The 14,448-nt window shown below is 38.4% G+C and overlaps 1 protein-coding gene across 2 annotated transcripts in view; it reads right to left on the bottom strand.

The window, feature by feature from the left end:
* The window catches only part of FBXL4 (F-box and leucine rich repeat protein 4), an 81,273-nt gene extending 68,888 nt beyond the window's left edge, over positions 1-12,385 (bottom strand). For both annotated transcript variants that reach the window (XM_032408194.1, XM_032408195.1), the window contains exon 1: positions 12,234-12,385. The gene's annotated coding sequence lies outside the window, so the exon portion shown is untranslated. The remainder of the gene's footprint in view (positions 1-12,233) is intronic.
* Positions 12,386-14,448: the final 2,063 nt, after the last annotated feature.

Below are 14,448 nucleotides of genomic sequence, written 5' to 3'. Positions count from 1 at the left end.
ACTACTTTCATGAGTTAGAATCTCTACCCCATCCCCAAGCCAAAAAAATTTAAAAAGATAAAGTAGCTCTGAACTGGCAAACTTTAGAACCTGTTAGGGGCAGATGTGAAACCTCTTTGCAGGGATACTTCCATGACACACGACACAGGACAGACTAAACCCTTACTAAAGATACATCACAGTAAAAACAGACTCCAAGGGAAAATGAACCACAATGAAGGTCAGTCAGTAGGCAGGCTCACTAAATGGAGGAACTTGAACCCCAAGAACAAGAAATAATAGAAAAATCTGAACAAGACATTTTTCTAGGGAAGAGTAATAAAACATGTATTAAAATAACAAGGTGCTTCTGTAGCACACATTCCTAGTGCTAATGTACCATGAATCAACAAATCAGATTCACCTCAGGAAATATAACACCAAGTGCTAAAGTATAGGTCATGTTATAAATATGCGAAAATATTCCATTGTATATATGGACCACATCTTCTTTATCCATTCATCTGTTGAAGGGCATCTCGGCTCCTTCCAGTTTGGCTATTGCAGACATTGCTGCTATGAACGCTGGGATGCATATGGCCCTTCTTTTCACACATCTGTTTCTTTGGGGTAAATACCCAGTAGTGCTCAGCCATCAGAAAGGATGAGTACCCAACTTTTACATCAACATGGATGGGAGTGGAGGAGATTATGCTAAGTGAAATAAGTCAAGCAGAGAAAGTCAATTATCATATGGTTTCACTTATTTGTGGAACATAAGGAATAGCATGGAGGACATTAGGAGAAGGAAGGGATAAATGAAGGGGGGGAAATTGGAGGGAGAGATGAACCATGAGAGACTATGGACTCTGAGAAACAAACTGAGGGTTTTGGGGGGGGGGGGATTGGTTAGATTATGGGATAATATCAAAAGCAGCAAGAATGCCATATGAGCAATATCATCTTTAAGCTGCGTTAAAGTTAAATTTTACACTGAAGCAACATATGTAAAAGTGAGTTATAAACTGTAAATATATGTATTATATATTCAAACTTCTGCACAGGAGAAGAGAAATGTAAATGGATGCTTTATTTTCCCAACTATGAATAACAATAATCGTTATTTTTTGTAAGATAAAGCTAAAAATGACAAGTTTATGAAAGAAGGAAAAGCAGTGTACATACAGTACACTGAAAAAGCAAATATATTTACTCTTTTCCAGCAATACTATTCAGAAAAATATAATAAAATTAAAACCTGTTTTTGAAAATAAGGCATAGAAATAAAAAAGGAAGTGTGCAACCAATTGTTAACACCCTTTATTGATTATAAACTCCTTTCCAATCAACTAAGATGACACTGTAAAAGTGTTTGGGGGGGGGTGCAGAAGAACATATGGAGAAGAAAGGATAGCTCCCTTTACTTTTCCCTGGGAAATGAAGCTGAAAAAGGGAATAGAGCCATAGTCTCAGGACTCATGTGGCCAGCAACGGCCAATGCTGAAGTCCAAATTGTCCATGTACTGTCGGGACTTTTGCCAAGGCATGGAGGCAATTTGTGATAACCAATGAACATCCCAATGAGCAATGAACCAAATGCAAAAGATACAATAACTCTATTTTATGAGGAGAATGGGATTCAAAGACAAAATGACTTTTCCCACCTGGTGCAAATAAATAAATATTAGTCTGGTACACTAAAGTGGTCCAAAAGGGTGATTATAAAATATACCTTTTGAGAGACATTTTCTCTTCCAGTTCATTCAAAATGCTACTTTAATTTTTAAAGCTCTCACAGCATATAAAAATATTATTTTCCATTTAAAAAAAGTCACAATTAGAAATAGGGTCACCGTTATTTTATTAGTTGTTTAATCCAATTACTTATCAACAATGGCTATGAGGGGAGAAATTCTCCACAACACATGGAAATTTATACTAGCACAATCAAGGAATACAGAACAACAGCCATTTTAACTTCTATCCTGAGACTTTCATACTCCTTGGGAAACAACTTGCTTTACACAACATGATTTTATTATAATACAACTTTATTTTCAACTACATCTTTCATATTATAAAATGTTTAACAAAGTTAAATAATACAATTACAGAGAAAGCAATAACAGTGGAAAAGAGAAATTAAGAGGTATAGACAAGGGAGAACATATGTTTTCTACTGAGATTTGAAGTGAGATGGGGAGTCGATGAGGCGGAGAGAAGCAGGATGGCAGGAACCGCAGAGAAGATGGCTCCTGTTCCGGCACCGCAAAGAGGAGGAAGGCAAAGGACTGCCCATAAAATAAACAAAAGGAGGCCATCAAAATGAACTCGAAACAGGACCACGCCAAGGCCAAGTTCACAGTGGGATGAAAGAACCTAGAAACAAGCTTAAAACCCCAAGAGGATTCTCAACTTAAAGTGAAAAGAGAGAGGAGAAGCAAAAAGGACAGGCAACAAGGCACAGCCAGATACTGAAGGCAAGTCACAACGCAGTCCTGCCGCAGAACGGCCCACAGACACAAGCCAATGAAGTGATGGGGAAAGACGAGGGTCTAGGCAGCTCCGCGGCATCACACCAAAATGTAACAGAGTGCATAATGTGGTAAGAAATCAAGATAAAAAGGCCAAACCTGGTAATGTTATCATTTCTGAATCCTGCTGAAACTGATCAAGAGACGCTATTTTGAGGAAGGGACTTTTCTGGACAAGTCTAGAAATCCAGACATCGGTGAATGGAGGAAAATATCAATCAAGAAGAGGGGAATTATATTCGAATTCAGTGCAGCAGCTGCCCCTCACAACCAGCCCTCTTTCCTGGCCTGCCCCCTCTATGCTTCTAGTCCACCGCGGGCTCTTCTATCTCCTTCTGCCTGTCTGATAACTTCTCCTTCCCCAGCCTTCTTCCTCTTCATTCTCAAATATATAGAGGTACCATTAAGAGAAGGCCAACTTTTAATAAAATGACACCCAAGAATGTTCCACCTACCTTGGCACGTCTTCTCCCCCCGTCCCTTCCATTTCCACACTCCCGACCTTTGCTGTAGAACATCTGCCTCACCCCCAGCCACACTCGTGCTTGCACACCTCAGCATCCTCAAGTCTTCCACTGAGGCTGGGCTGCTCTGGAATGCCCTGTTCTTCCCCACTTGGCAGCCTCTTATTCATCCTTTAAGGTCAGGTACAGACTTGGTCTACCACTCACTTTTTCTCTGCTCTTACATTTTTGTGTGCCATTTCTTACGTGGTGAGATTTTCTTCTACCCCAATAGACTATGAATTCCTCAAGTTCAGAGAATGTGATTTAATCATAACTACACCCTTAGGGCTTAGCACATGCCAAGATATGCTCAATAAGCATTTGTTCTGGGTTTTTTTTGAAGATGGGCAGAGAAGATGGTGGGACAGAATTAAAATAAACACAGAAATGAAACCAGGGATTCTTCAAGATAAGAACACGAGGACCGAAAAATGAAGCAAAAAAAGTTCCGTATCTTGATACAGAGCAAAAGAGGGGAAAAATGGATAATAAAAACCGAAACACAATAGGTAAGAATCAAATGTATGACCTTCTTTGAAGCCATCCAATAAGGAATAGGATACATATTGAAATTTTACCGTTCAAAGAGAATGTAAAAAAGTAGTAACCTCTGTTAGTACAAAAGCAGCCCCTGAACACATAAAAGAGACTTGACCTTGGCTACAAAGAAACTCTGATTGAAATTAAAGAAAGATCCATGAAAGAGATGATTGGAGAGGTAAAAGGGAACTATTTTCTCAAATACAATGAATTTTTTTAACACTCCAAATCTGTGTTAAGACCATAGAATGATTAAGAAGAACTGAAAAACTATGAGTAGAAAAGAAGTTTTCAGAAAAAGTGATAACCTGGAACGCCTGGGTGGCTCAGCCGTTAAGCGTCTGCCTTCAGCTCAGGTCATGATCCCGGGGTCCTGGGATCAAGCGCCGCTTCGGGCTCCCTGCTCAGCGGGAAGCCTGCTTCTCCCTCTCCCTCTCCCCCTGCTTGTGTTCCCTCTCTCACTGTGTCTCTCTCTGCCAAATAAATAAATAAATAAAATCTTTTAAAAAAATAAAATAAAATAATGTACCAATGTCAGTAAGGAGACTATTGGGGATGGAATATTACTTTACATGCCTCTCTTCCTCTAAGTAAATTCTCCTCCAGTTAAAACACTTTTATTCTGATTACAGTTTTTATTCAACAAGGCCCCAATATAGAATAAACATGTAAAGTTCTTAACTGAGCCAAGTGTATGGACAGGGAATGCAGAGCTTCCTAGCTAGCTTCAAAGCTTCTTGAAAATCCAGGCAAATAGAGCAAAAGAAAGCAGGGGAACCACTCAGGAAGAAAAAACCTAAAGGCCGAGGAAAAATCCTGAAAACCAAAAAGACTGAAGAGAGAAAACAAATCTCTCTAGCTACTAAAACCATAAAGTATATTGAATTTACTTTGTTCAAACACTAACTATACATTTTTGTACAGTAAAATAAAGAGCTTTTACCTAATAGAAATATATTGAATTTACACTTAGCCTTCCTAACAAAAATCCAACTACAAGATCATAGGTATGTCACTGCTAACTATTGATGCTAAAAGAGCAATTAACTAAAATGGTATAATATTGTTAAATTAACTTTGGTGTGCAATTTACATTCCAAAAAAAAAAAATGTACTCCATTTTAAGTGTGTAGTTTAATGAGTTTTGACAAAGACATATACCAATGTCACCACCTCCAGAATCTAAATATAGAATATTTCCATCAGCCCAAAAGGTTCATTGCTGCTCCCTCCCCATCACCCATCTACTTCCTGCACCAGATAAAAACTAACCTGCTTCTTATCACTATAAATGAGACTGTCCTTTATTCTAGAGTTACACATAAGTGAAATAATATGGACGTATTCTTTTGTGTCTAGGGTATTCTGCACAGCCTATCTTTAGATTTATCCCTGTTGTTATGTGTATCACTAGTTTGCTCCTTTTTATTGCTGAATCATATCCATTATATGGACATATCCACTCACCTGTTGATAAACATTTGGGTTGTTTCTTGTGCCAAAGTGTTTCTAAAATGGCTGCCAACATTTTACATTTCCACCAGCAATATATGAGACTTCTAGTTGTTCCACATCCTCATCAGTAGTCAATGTGGTCAGTCTTGAACCATTCCAGGGGGTGGGTGGTAAATATCTTGTTTTAATTTGCATTTCTCAATTGACAAGTAATGATGTGGAGCATTTTTTCATGTCTTTATTTGCTATTTGTATCTTCTTTAGTGAAATGTCTATTTTACCCATTTTTTTAGAATCAGGTTTTTTTGTTTTCCTATTATTGAGTTGTAAGAGTTCTTTGTACATTCTAGATATAAGCTTTTTATCAGATATATGTTTTGCAAACATTTTCTACCAGTCTGTGCCGGGCTTTTCATCTATTTGATAATATCTTTTAAAGAGAAAACTTTTCAATTTTTATTAAGTCCAATTTATCATTTTTTTTTTTCCTTTTATGGCATATTTTTGTGTATCCTAGCGAACATTTTACTTAAGAGCAATGTCAAGTATAATTTCAAAAGGGTAAACTCTGGGACAGATAATATTTAATACCTTAAACCTGGGAACAGTTAATTACAGATTAATGAAATTTTAAGATGATACCAAATTGGATGCTGCAAACACTTCCAGTGGGAATGCAAAATGGTATAGCCACTTTGGAAAACTTTGGCAGTTTATTATAAAGCTCAACATACCCTTACCAAACCATTTAGCAATCCTACTCCTACATTATTTATCCAAGTGCACTGAAAACCTATTTGCAAACAAAAACCTGTACACAAATGTTTATATATTTATTCATAATCACTCCAACCTGGAAACATGAATGATGTCCTTCAACAGGTGAAAGGATAAACAACCACACATCCATACAATGAAACAGTACTTAGTAATAAAACAGAATGAACCACTGATTTAGCAAATAGCACAGATGAATCTTAAAATGATTTTGTAAGGGAAAGAAGCTATACCCAAAAGGCTACATGTTATAGAACTTCATTTATAGAATACTCTGAAAAAAGCAAACTATAGGGAAGGCAAACAGATCAGTGATTGCCAGGAAGTTAGAGGAAAAGACAGGTTGACTCCAATGACTACAACGGGCCCACACAAAGGAATTCCTTGGGTGATAGGACTGTTCTGTATGCTTTTTGATTTCAGTCTTTGTTTTGGACCAAAACAAAGTCAAGTTGGAGATTTAACATCCTCATATTGGCTTATTTATGGGGGTCCTACTTTATTAGTCTGTTCTTGACCAGCACACTCTGAAAGATTAGTTGACATGTCCTGCCCACTCATTGTGTCTAGGACAAAGCCCAATCACAGAGGCCCTTCCATTCACCTGGCTTTAGGGAACTACCCCTCTGGAAGAGAGAACAGTGACCTTCATGACTTCACAGAGATTCCCAACCAGGAACAAATCAGCCAACACAGATCTGCATTTATATGTAGGAGAAGAATTACCTATCTTAAAGACAAGGAAATAAGTTGGGCAATTAGAGCAAATGGTCTCCAGTAAAAGTTAGTAAACAATAAGAAAGTAGTTTTAAAATCATAATTGTTATCTTTAGTGTGAATTAATAGAGTATAGGATTCACAAAACAAGGAGAAACTATTTTAAAAAAATTTTAAGGTCTTCGAAATCAAAAACATGGTGGCCAAATTAAAATTTAAATGAAAAAAATGATGAGTAACTTAGAACACAGATACAAGAAACCTAATGCCTATATAAAATGAATGCAAGAAACTGAAGCTGATAGAAATTCAAGGAAATGCTAGAAGATAATGTAATATTTCAGGAATTCTAAAGAAAAAAACTGACTCAAACTCTTATTCACATAGAAAAACAAAAAACACAATGAAAAATATTTCTGGACATGCAAATATACTTCCTGTAACTCTTCTTAAAAAAATCTTCAAGAAAATATTCCAGTCAAAAACCAAAGAAAGTAAGTATTTTCAAAAGGGAAAGATGTAATATTCAAGTTACTAGTGACCTTACAGTCAAATTTAAATCTTTACAGATACAGTACCGGTGAAGATGAAAAGGATGGTTAGGGGAAAAAAACACATGTAAAAAAAAAAAAAATCAAATCAATAAAACTAAGCATGTAGGGAAGGCAAGGAGTTACAGCCTCACGTTATTGAATGGAGGTATAAGGGAACAGTTATAGATGATTTTAGAATTTCTGAAATTGTAAGGGAGAGAAAAAAAGGTAAATATGAATAGATTAAATTATCCTATTAAAAGATAAAGTCTTGCACAAGGGATCTTTGTAATGGAACTGTTCTGTATTTTGACTGTGGTGGTGGTCACAAGATATACATAATATTGCAGAGAATTAAATGCAAACACACACAAGTGCATGTAAAAGTCATGAAATCTGGATGAGGTCTATAAATTGTACCAATGTCAATTTCCTGGGTGTAATACTGTCCTATAGTTACGCAAGATGTTACCACAGGAGGAAACTAGGTGAAGTATACATAGGATTTCTCTATATTATTTCTTATAATTGCATATGAATCTATAATTATCTTTTTTTTTTTTCCCAGAGGGAGGAGATGGGCTGAGGGAGAAGGAGAGAGAGAATCTTAAACTGGCTGCACACTCAGCACAGAGCCCAATGCAGGGCTTGATGTCATGACCCTGAGATCAGGACCTGAGCTGAAATCCTGAAATCAAGAGTCAAACACTTAACCGACTAAGCCACCCAGGCGCCCCTCTATAATTATCTTTCTAAAAAAAGTTTAAAAATGCAAAAAAATAAACTTTTGAATTAGGAGGAGGGAAAACTAGAGAGAGAAATAAAAGTCCAGCTATATGATGTTTGATGTTTAAAAGAGGCAAGTAAAGCAAAATGATGTGGAATGACTAAAATTAAACATATGAGCAATAAAGATCTGGTAGACACAAAACTGACAGAGATGGCAATAGTAATTATCAGACAGTGTTGACTCCAAGGCAAAAATCATTAAACAAGGCAAAAAGGATATTTTATATTTTGTAAGACAAAAATCCAAACAATTACACATAGGATGAATTCAACCAAATTGATAGTCACAGTAGGAAACCAACATATTTTGCTCAATTTTGAGGGAAAAAATAATACAGTATAATAAATGTAGTAAAAACAACAGGGAAAGGATGGCTTATCAAAAAAAAAATGTTTTAGAAAAATGTCCAGATATTTAGAAAAATAAATTTGGAATATTATCATAGCAACCATTTTTAAATTTAAATTTATGATACAAAATATCCAATTAGGGGAATTTGTACAAGTATTTTAATAATCTTGGGGTGGAAACTTAGAGGTCATAAAGGAAGAGAATAATAGAACAAAATTTCTGTAAAGCAAAAGTTCCCAGAAAAAGCATTAGAAGAATAGACTATGAAAAAAAAAAAATACTATCAAACAGTGTAGAAAGTCACTAATAGCCACAACATGTAAAGAGCTATTACAAACCAATAAGAAAAAGAGAAACACTTCAACAGAAAACTAAGTAGATGATGAACATGTAAGTTACAAAAGAATGCAAATGACCAATAATTTACAGATATTTAACTCCATCGATAAACAAAGAAATGCAAAATTAAAACAGTAAAAACATACCATTTTTCATCCATAAAACTACTAAAATGTTAAAAATGATTGTATCACCTGGATACAATTCTTCACAGGTCTCTCATGTTTCTGCATGTCTTATAAGCCGGAGCACTGATGGCCTTTGCTCCAGACTATCTTTTCAGGAAGGTCTACATAACAAACATCCATGGTAGATAAAGAGAGGTTTCCCTTTGGAGAAAAGGACAGGTTTGTTTATTATCCAGTATAATAAATACAATGCCTCTCTCCAGGACAAAGGTTAAGCAAGTTTACTTGCAGCCCATTATGGAAGATTCAGGTTCCCTAAACTCAGGGTTCCTGTCCTGTAATGTAATCTGTGTGTGCTAGAGTCATCTCTTCATTATCACATCACCCAGCAGAAATGGGTTCAAGGAAGCAGCACAAGAAAATGATGATACTCTGGCTACTGCTGTTGCTGTGCTTTGTCTCTGGCCCTGGAGTCTCATGTCTTTTGCCAGTAACCATGAAACTGTTGGCTGCAAGTAGGGTAAAATCTCAAGACCTGTAACAATCCATGGCAATGATATGGCAGCAGCAGCATTCTTATAAAGTGTATAAATTTACTCTTCCAACACCTTTTGAAGAGCAATATGGCACAATCTATCATAATTTAAAATGTATATAACCTTCGACCCAGCAATTGCTTGTCTAAGCATTTACACCAAGGAAATAAACAAATGTGCTAATATATACATACAAAATGAATAATAGAAATAAATTTCTATTCTGTAACAGAAATAAATTTGAAATAGCTTAAATTTCCATTCTGTAATAGAAATAAATTTGAAATAGCTTAAATATCAACAGGGAATCAGTTAAATAAATTTTCGGTTATTCCTACACTGAAATACCAGAGTCTTTCAAAAGATAATGTTATATGCACTGACACAGAAAGATGTTCATCAATTATTACTAAATGGAATTTATAGAAAATTATATATAGTACACTGCCATTTATGAAACAAATGTAGACTTATACACATGTATTTTTTGTGTCTGGAAGGAGAACAAATGATTAATGATGATCTCTGGGAAATGTGGTTATTGAGTAGGTGGGCACACAACACTTTCACTTTCTCCTTTGGCTACTTCTGTATTACTTGACTTTTTTTTTTTTTTTTGAAGAATGTATATATTCATTTTATAATCTAATAAAGTTTCTAAGCATTTGTTACGGCAGCACTTGAAAATTCATTACATTTAAGACGTCCAGTTGGGATGGTAAAGTACAAATGGACAAGGGGCTGTCCTGGGTGTCATTTCTATGGGCACTTATCCCTCAGAGCTGCTGAAACCAGGTACAGAAAGTCCTGAGTCATAGCTGAGAAGAGACACACTACACTTACTAATAACACAATGCAGATTTTGAACAGCTGCTTTTCTATGTACAACTCTGAGGAGCAACTCTACGTGGCAAGTTCTGAGGTACCAAGAGAAGAGATTTATTTAGCAATGGTTAATGATTCAACAAACCATGAAATAGGTTAACTAAAAAAATAATAATTTCAAGCGTAGACAAGAAATTTCAGAGGGGCAGGGGAGGGGTTGGTAAGGTGGCTTAGTCGGTTGAGCATCCAACTCTTGATTTCGGCTCAGGTCATGATCTCAAGGTCTTGGGATGGAGCCCCTGCTCTGCAGGTTGGGCTCTGCGCTCAATGAAGAGTCTGCTTGAATCTTCTCTCTCCCTCTCCCTCTGCCCCTCCCTGCTGCTCATACTCTCTCCAAATAAATAAATAAAATCTTTTAAAATAAATAAAAAAAATAGAAGGGAGGGAAGGAAGTCTATTTAACCCCACTAAGTGTCCTCATTACAAAAATATTTAGTGGTCTATGATATGCCAGACACTGTTTGAATCACTAGACATTAAACACATTATAAAGCTTGAGTAAGAAAAGCAGCATGGTATCAGCACAAGAAGCCAGAAATCACTGAACAGCAGTTCAGAAAACGTCTTTAGAATACGCAAGAATTAGGACCTTGGATAAATAGAGTATTTGTTATCAGTAGGGAAAAACAGAATCCAACAAATGATGATGGGATCAATGGCTGATAATTATGGATGGGGGGAAGTGCCTTACTTCCTTCCTCACACTAAAATATACATGAGGTAGGTTAAAGATTTTTGGATGAAGTCTAAGATCATTAAAAGTACTAGAAAAAAACAGGTGGATATATATATCTACAGTTCATGTGGCAAAAAGTCTAAGAGGACACCAAAGTTAGCTCCATGAAGTTAAGACAGAATGTTGATCACAGGAAAATTATGATGATGAGGCAGAGACTAAGACAGCAAAGAACAAAGGGGCAGTTTTTGCTAACTGACCATATCTGAAAGTAAAAGACAGCAGTTAACATTTTAAGATGTCATGTACACAGTACTATAATTGCATTACTTGATCACAGCATTATAAAGAAGAAATTAACCATTTTACATTGAGATGACCTCTCTGATTTTCAAGTCAGTAACAGAAGAGAAGCGCAGGAAATTGCAGGGTTCAGAAAAAGCCAAAATTTGAGACAGTTTAAAAAGTTGATACTCAAAAAAGAGGTATGAAAAGAAGAATCCAATTCAATGAGCAATTAGAGAGAGCCTACCATAGGGTGATCCACACTGCCACTAGAAGACAAGAACGCTGTCTCTTTCCCCCAAATGAAGAACTGTAGGATAGTTGATGTATTAAGAAAAATCTCCCTTTACTTAACCAACAGGTATAATATGTAGTACAGAACTACAGAGGCATTAAGTGAGCCGTTTAAGGATAAAATGTGCCTGAAACCAAGGACTACACGCCAGGAAGCAGTAACGGCAGCTTGTGTCCTCAAACAAATTGGAACAAGATCACCACACCTCGTGTTGAATCCTCCAGGGCACAACGCCAAACACGGGATCTCGTCAGTGCTACTACCGGACCACAGGTTTATATCACCTTGACTTTCTATTTATTCGTATATTTCAATTAGTGACTGCATCCCGAGGCTATGTGGCAATAAGCATTTGGGAACCATCAAGGCAATCCAAAACCACTCCCACTGTAAGCATGTTGACAAGGAGGCCAAGTGGATGGTCACCATCAACACTACACTCTAAAGGACACCCCTAAACATAGAAACAAGGTATCTTGTGGCAGTCCTGAAGACATGGGCCTGGTTAGTCAAAAACCATCCATGCCAGAGGGAAACCGAGGCAACACGCAGAGGAGCAACAAGTACACAGGCGGGCAGGTGGCCGACGCGGGACCTCAGGGTCAGCACCGCCCGCTGATACCGCGGTGTAAACAACCCTGGGCAGGGTGGATGCCGGGACGACGCCTCACGCCGTGCAGACAGAGTGGGGCAGAGAAGCAGCGCCCAAGGCACGTAAGCCGCTCACAGGTGCCCAGCAAGCTCCGCAAGCGCGGCGCAGGCTTCGAGGGGGGGCGACCGGTGGGGGACCTCTGCCCCGCGCCCGCGTTCCCCGAAGCACGGCGCTCAGCCCTGGCCCGGCCCCGCCCCAGCGCTGAAGGAGGAAGACGGAGACCCGCAGGAGGAAAAAGTATAGGAAGGGCCGTACCCTGCAGGGTCCGGGAGAGGTGCACGCCGTGGGGTTCACCAGCGACCCAGGCGGCACCGGGAGACGCGGGCGCGGGTGCGGCTCCCAGAGTCCCGCGCTCCGGCACGGCGACGGCGAGGCCGGCCCAGCGCGACCCGGAAGGAAGACGCAAAGACCGCGAGGAGGGGCGGGGCCGAGCCAGAGGGGAGGCGGGGCGCCGTTCCCGCTGGAACCTTACGAGGCGTCTGGACCGCCCCCTCCTAGGCCGAGGGGAGGAGATTCCTACAGACTTCCCAGCCCGAGTTGTGCCCTATAAATCGCCCAGTTACTACCCAGCAGGCAGTGGTTGAAATCCACTGCGGGAGTAATCCGTTCCTCGCACCAGCCTGCCATCTGTAGTGTAGTCCTGCTAGGGCTTTTGCAGTCCAGAGTTGGTGGGTCAGGTAATGGATAGGGATTATGGGTGGTAAGGTCTTCAGAGCTGAAATGGAAAATAAATTATAGGTGCTCTAGAGGCATAATTCACCAAGTTTGCAAATCTCTTCTGCCCCACATACAAATCCGTCCTGCAAGCTCATTTCCCTCACATGTGGAACCCGTGACCATGATCTCTCAGGAACGAGATGGTCTCACGTCTCCCTTACTCAGTTACTTTTATTTATTTTCAGTAGATACAATATAAACTTTTTTTTTTTTTTTTTAAGATTTTATTTATTTATTTGATGGAGAGAGAGACAGCGAGAGAGGGAACACAAGCAGGGGGAGTGGGAGAGGGAGAAGCAGGCTCTCCGCCGAGCAGGGAGCCCGATGTGGGGCTCGATCCCAGGACCCTGGGATCATGACCTGAGCAGAAGGCAGATGCTTAACAACTGAGCCACCCAGGCGCCCCTACAATATAAACTTTTTAAAGTTTGCATTATACTGATCTCGTTACAAGATTTCTACTGAGATGAAAAAAACATTGACTAATGAAGAGACGAAAACATATTACTTGCTATCTATTTGCCCCTAAAGAGGCAAAATAATAGATAATAGATATTTATTTATAAATTACATATATGAACTGAACTGATATATGATGTGCAATAAAAATTGCATGCAAAACTGGACATTTTTAAAAAGAATATATGATGTGCAGTATAAATTGCATGCAAAACTGGACATTTTAAAAAGGACTTGAAGCTTAATCCCCAATTTCCCTTGAGTGTGGGCAGCTTAGTGACTTGCTTCCAAAGAGTATGGAAGGGAGGAAAAAGTAGCTTTATTGTGGAGAAACCTGGTAAACACTACCTTGGCCAGATGAAAGATAACACCATCAGTGATAAACCAAGTTAATAGCATGCACCCTGATATGGTGTGATGAGAAAGGCACTTCATCTTCATAATTTTCTTCCTCAAAACCCATAAACCCAGTCTGACCTTGAGGCAACATTAGAAAACCCAGAAAAACCTACAAAATACCTGAACAAACTATCTAGTTAACGGAAAAAATATAACAAAACAAACAAAGAAAAACTGAGAAATTATCACAGACCCGATGGGGACTTGGGTGATAGGACCACTAAATGTAACATGGTATTTTGAATGGGATCCTAGAACGTGAAATGGATGTTAGTGGGAAAACTAGTGAAATTGGAATGGAATTTAGTGAACAGTAATGTACTAATGTTGGTTTCTTAGTTGTACCAAGTGTAATTATAATATACGATGCTAACAAATAAGGGGCAAATGGATGAGTGGTATGTAGTGAACAGTGATGTACTAATGTACTAATGTTGGTTTCTTAGTTGTAGCAAGTGTACTATTATAATATATGATGCTAACAAATAAGGGGCAAATGGAGGAGTGGTATGTAGAACTTTCTTTACCACCATTGCGACTTTTCTGCAAATCTCAAGTCTATTCTAAAATCAAAAGTGAACTACAAATAAATGAATTTATTAATGAGTAAATAAAACCTGCGCTTTTATGATTGCCAGTGCAACTTAATTGAGTTAATGCCTTTAGGGCACTCAGACCCAGTCCAACTAAAAAAAGTTTCTCATTTCTGGGCAGAAGACATGAACAGACATTTTTCCAAAGAAGACATCCAAACGGCCAACAGACACATGAAAAAGTGTTCAATATCGCTCGGCATCAGGGAAATCCAAATCAAAACCTCAATGAGATACCACCTCACACCAGTCAGAATGGCTAAAATTAACAAGTCAGGAAATGACAGATGTTGGCGGGGATG

The sequence above is a fragment of the Phoca vitulina genome, unplaced genomic scaffold (genome assembly GCF_004348235.1).
Source record: "Phoca vitulina isolate PV1807 unplaced genomic scaffold, GSC_HSeal_1.0 scaffold9, whole genome shotgun sequence".
NCBI lineage: Eukaryota > Metazoa > Chordata > Mammalia > Carnivora > Phocidae > Phoca > Phoca vitulina.
This window is presented reverse-complemented; position numbering and strand designations above follow the sequence as displayed.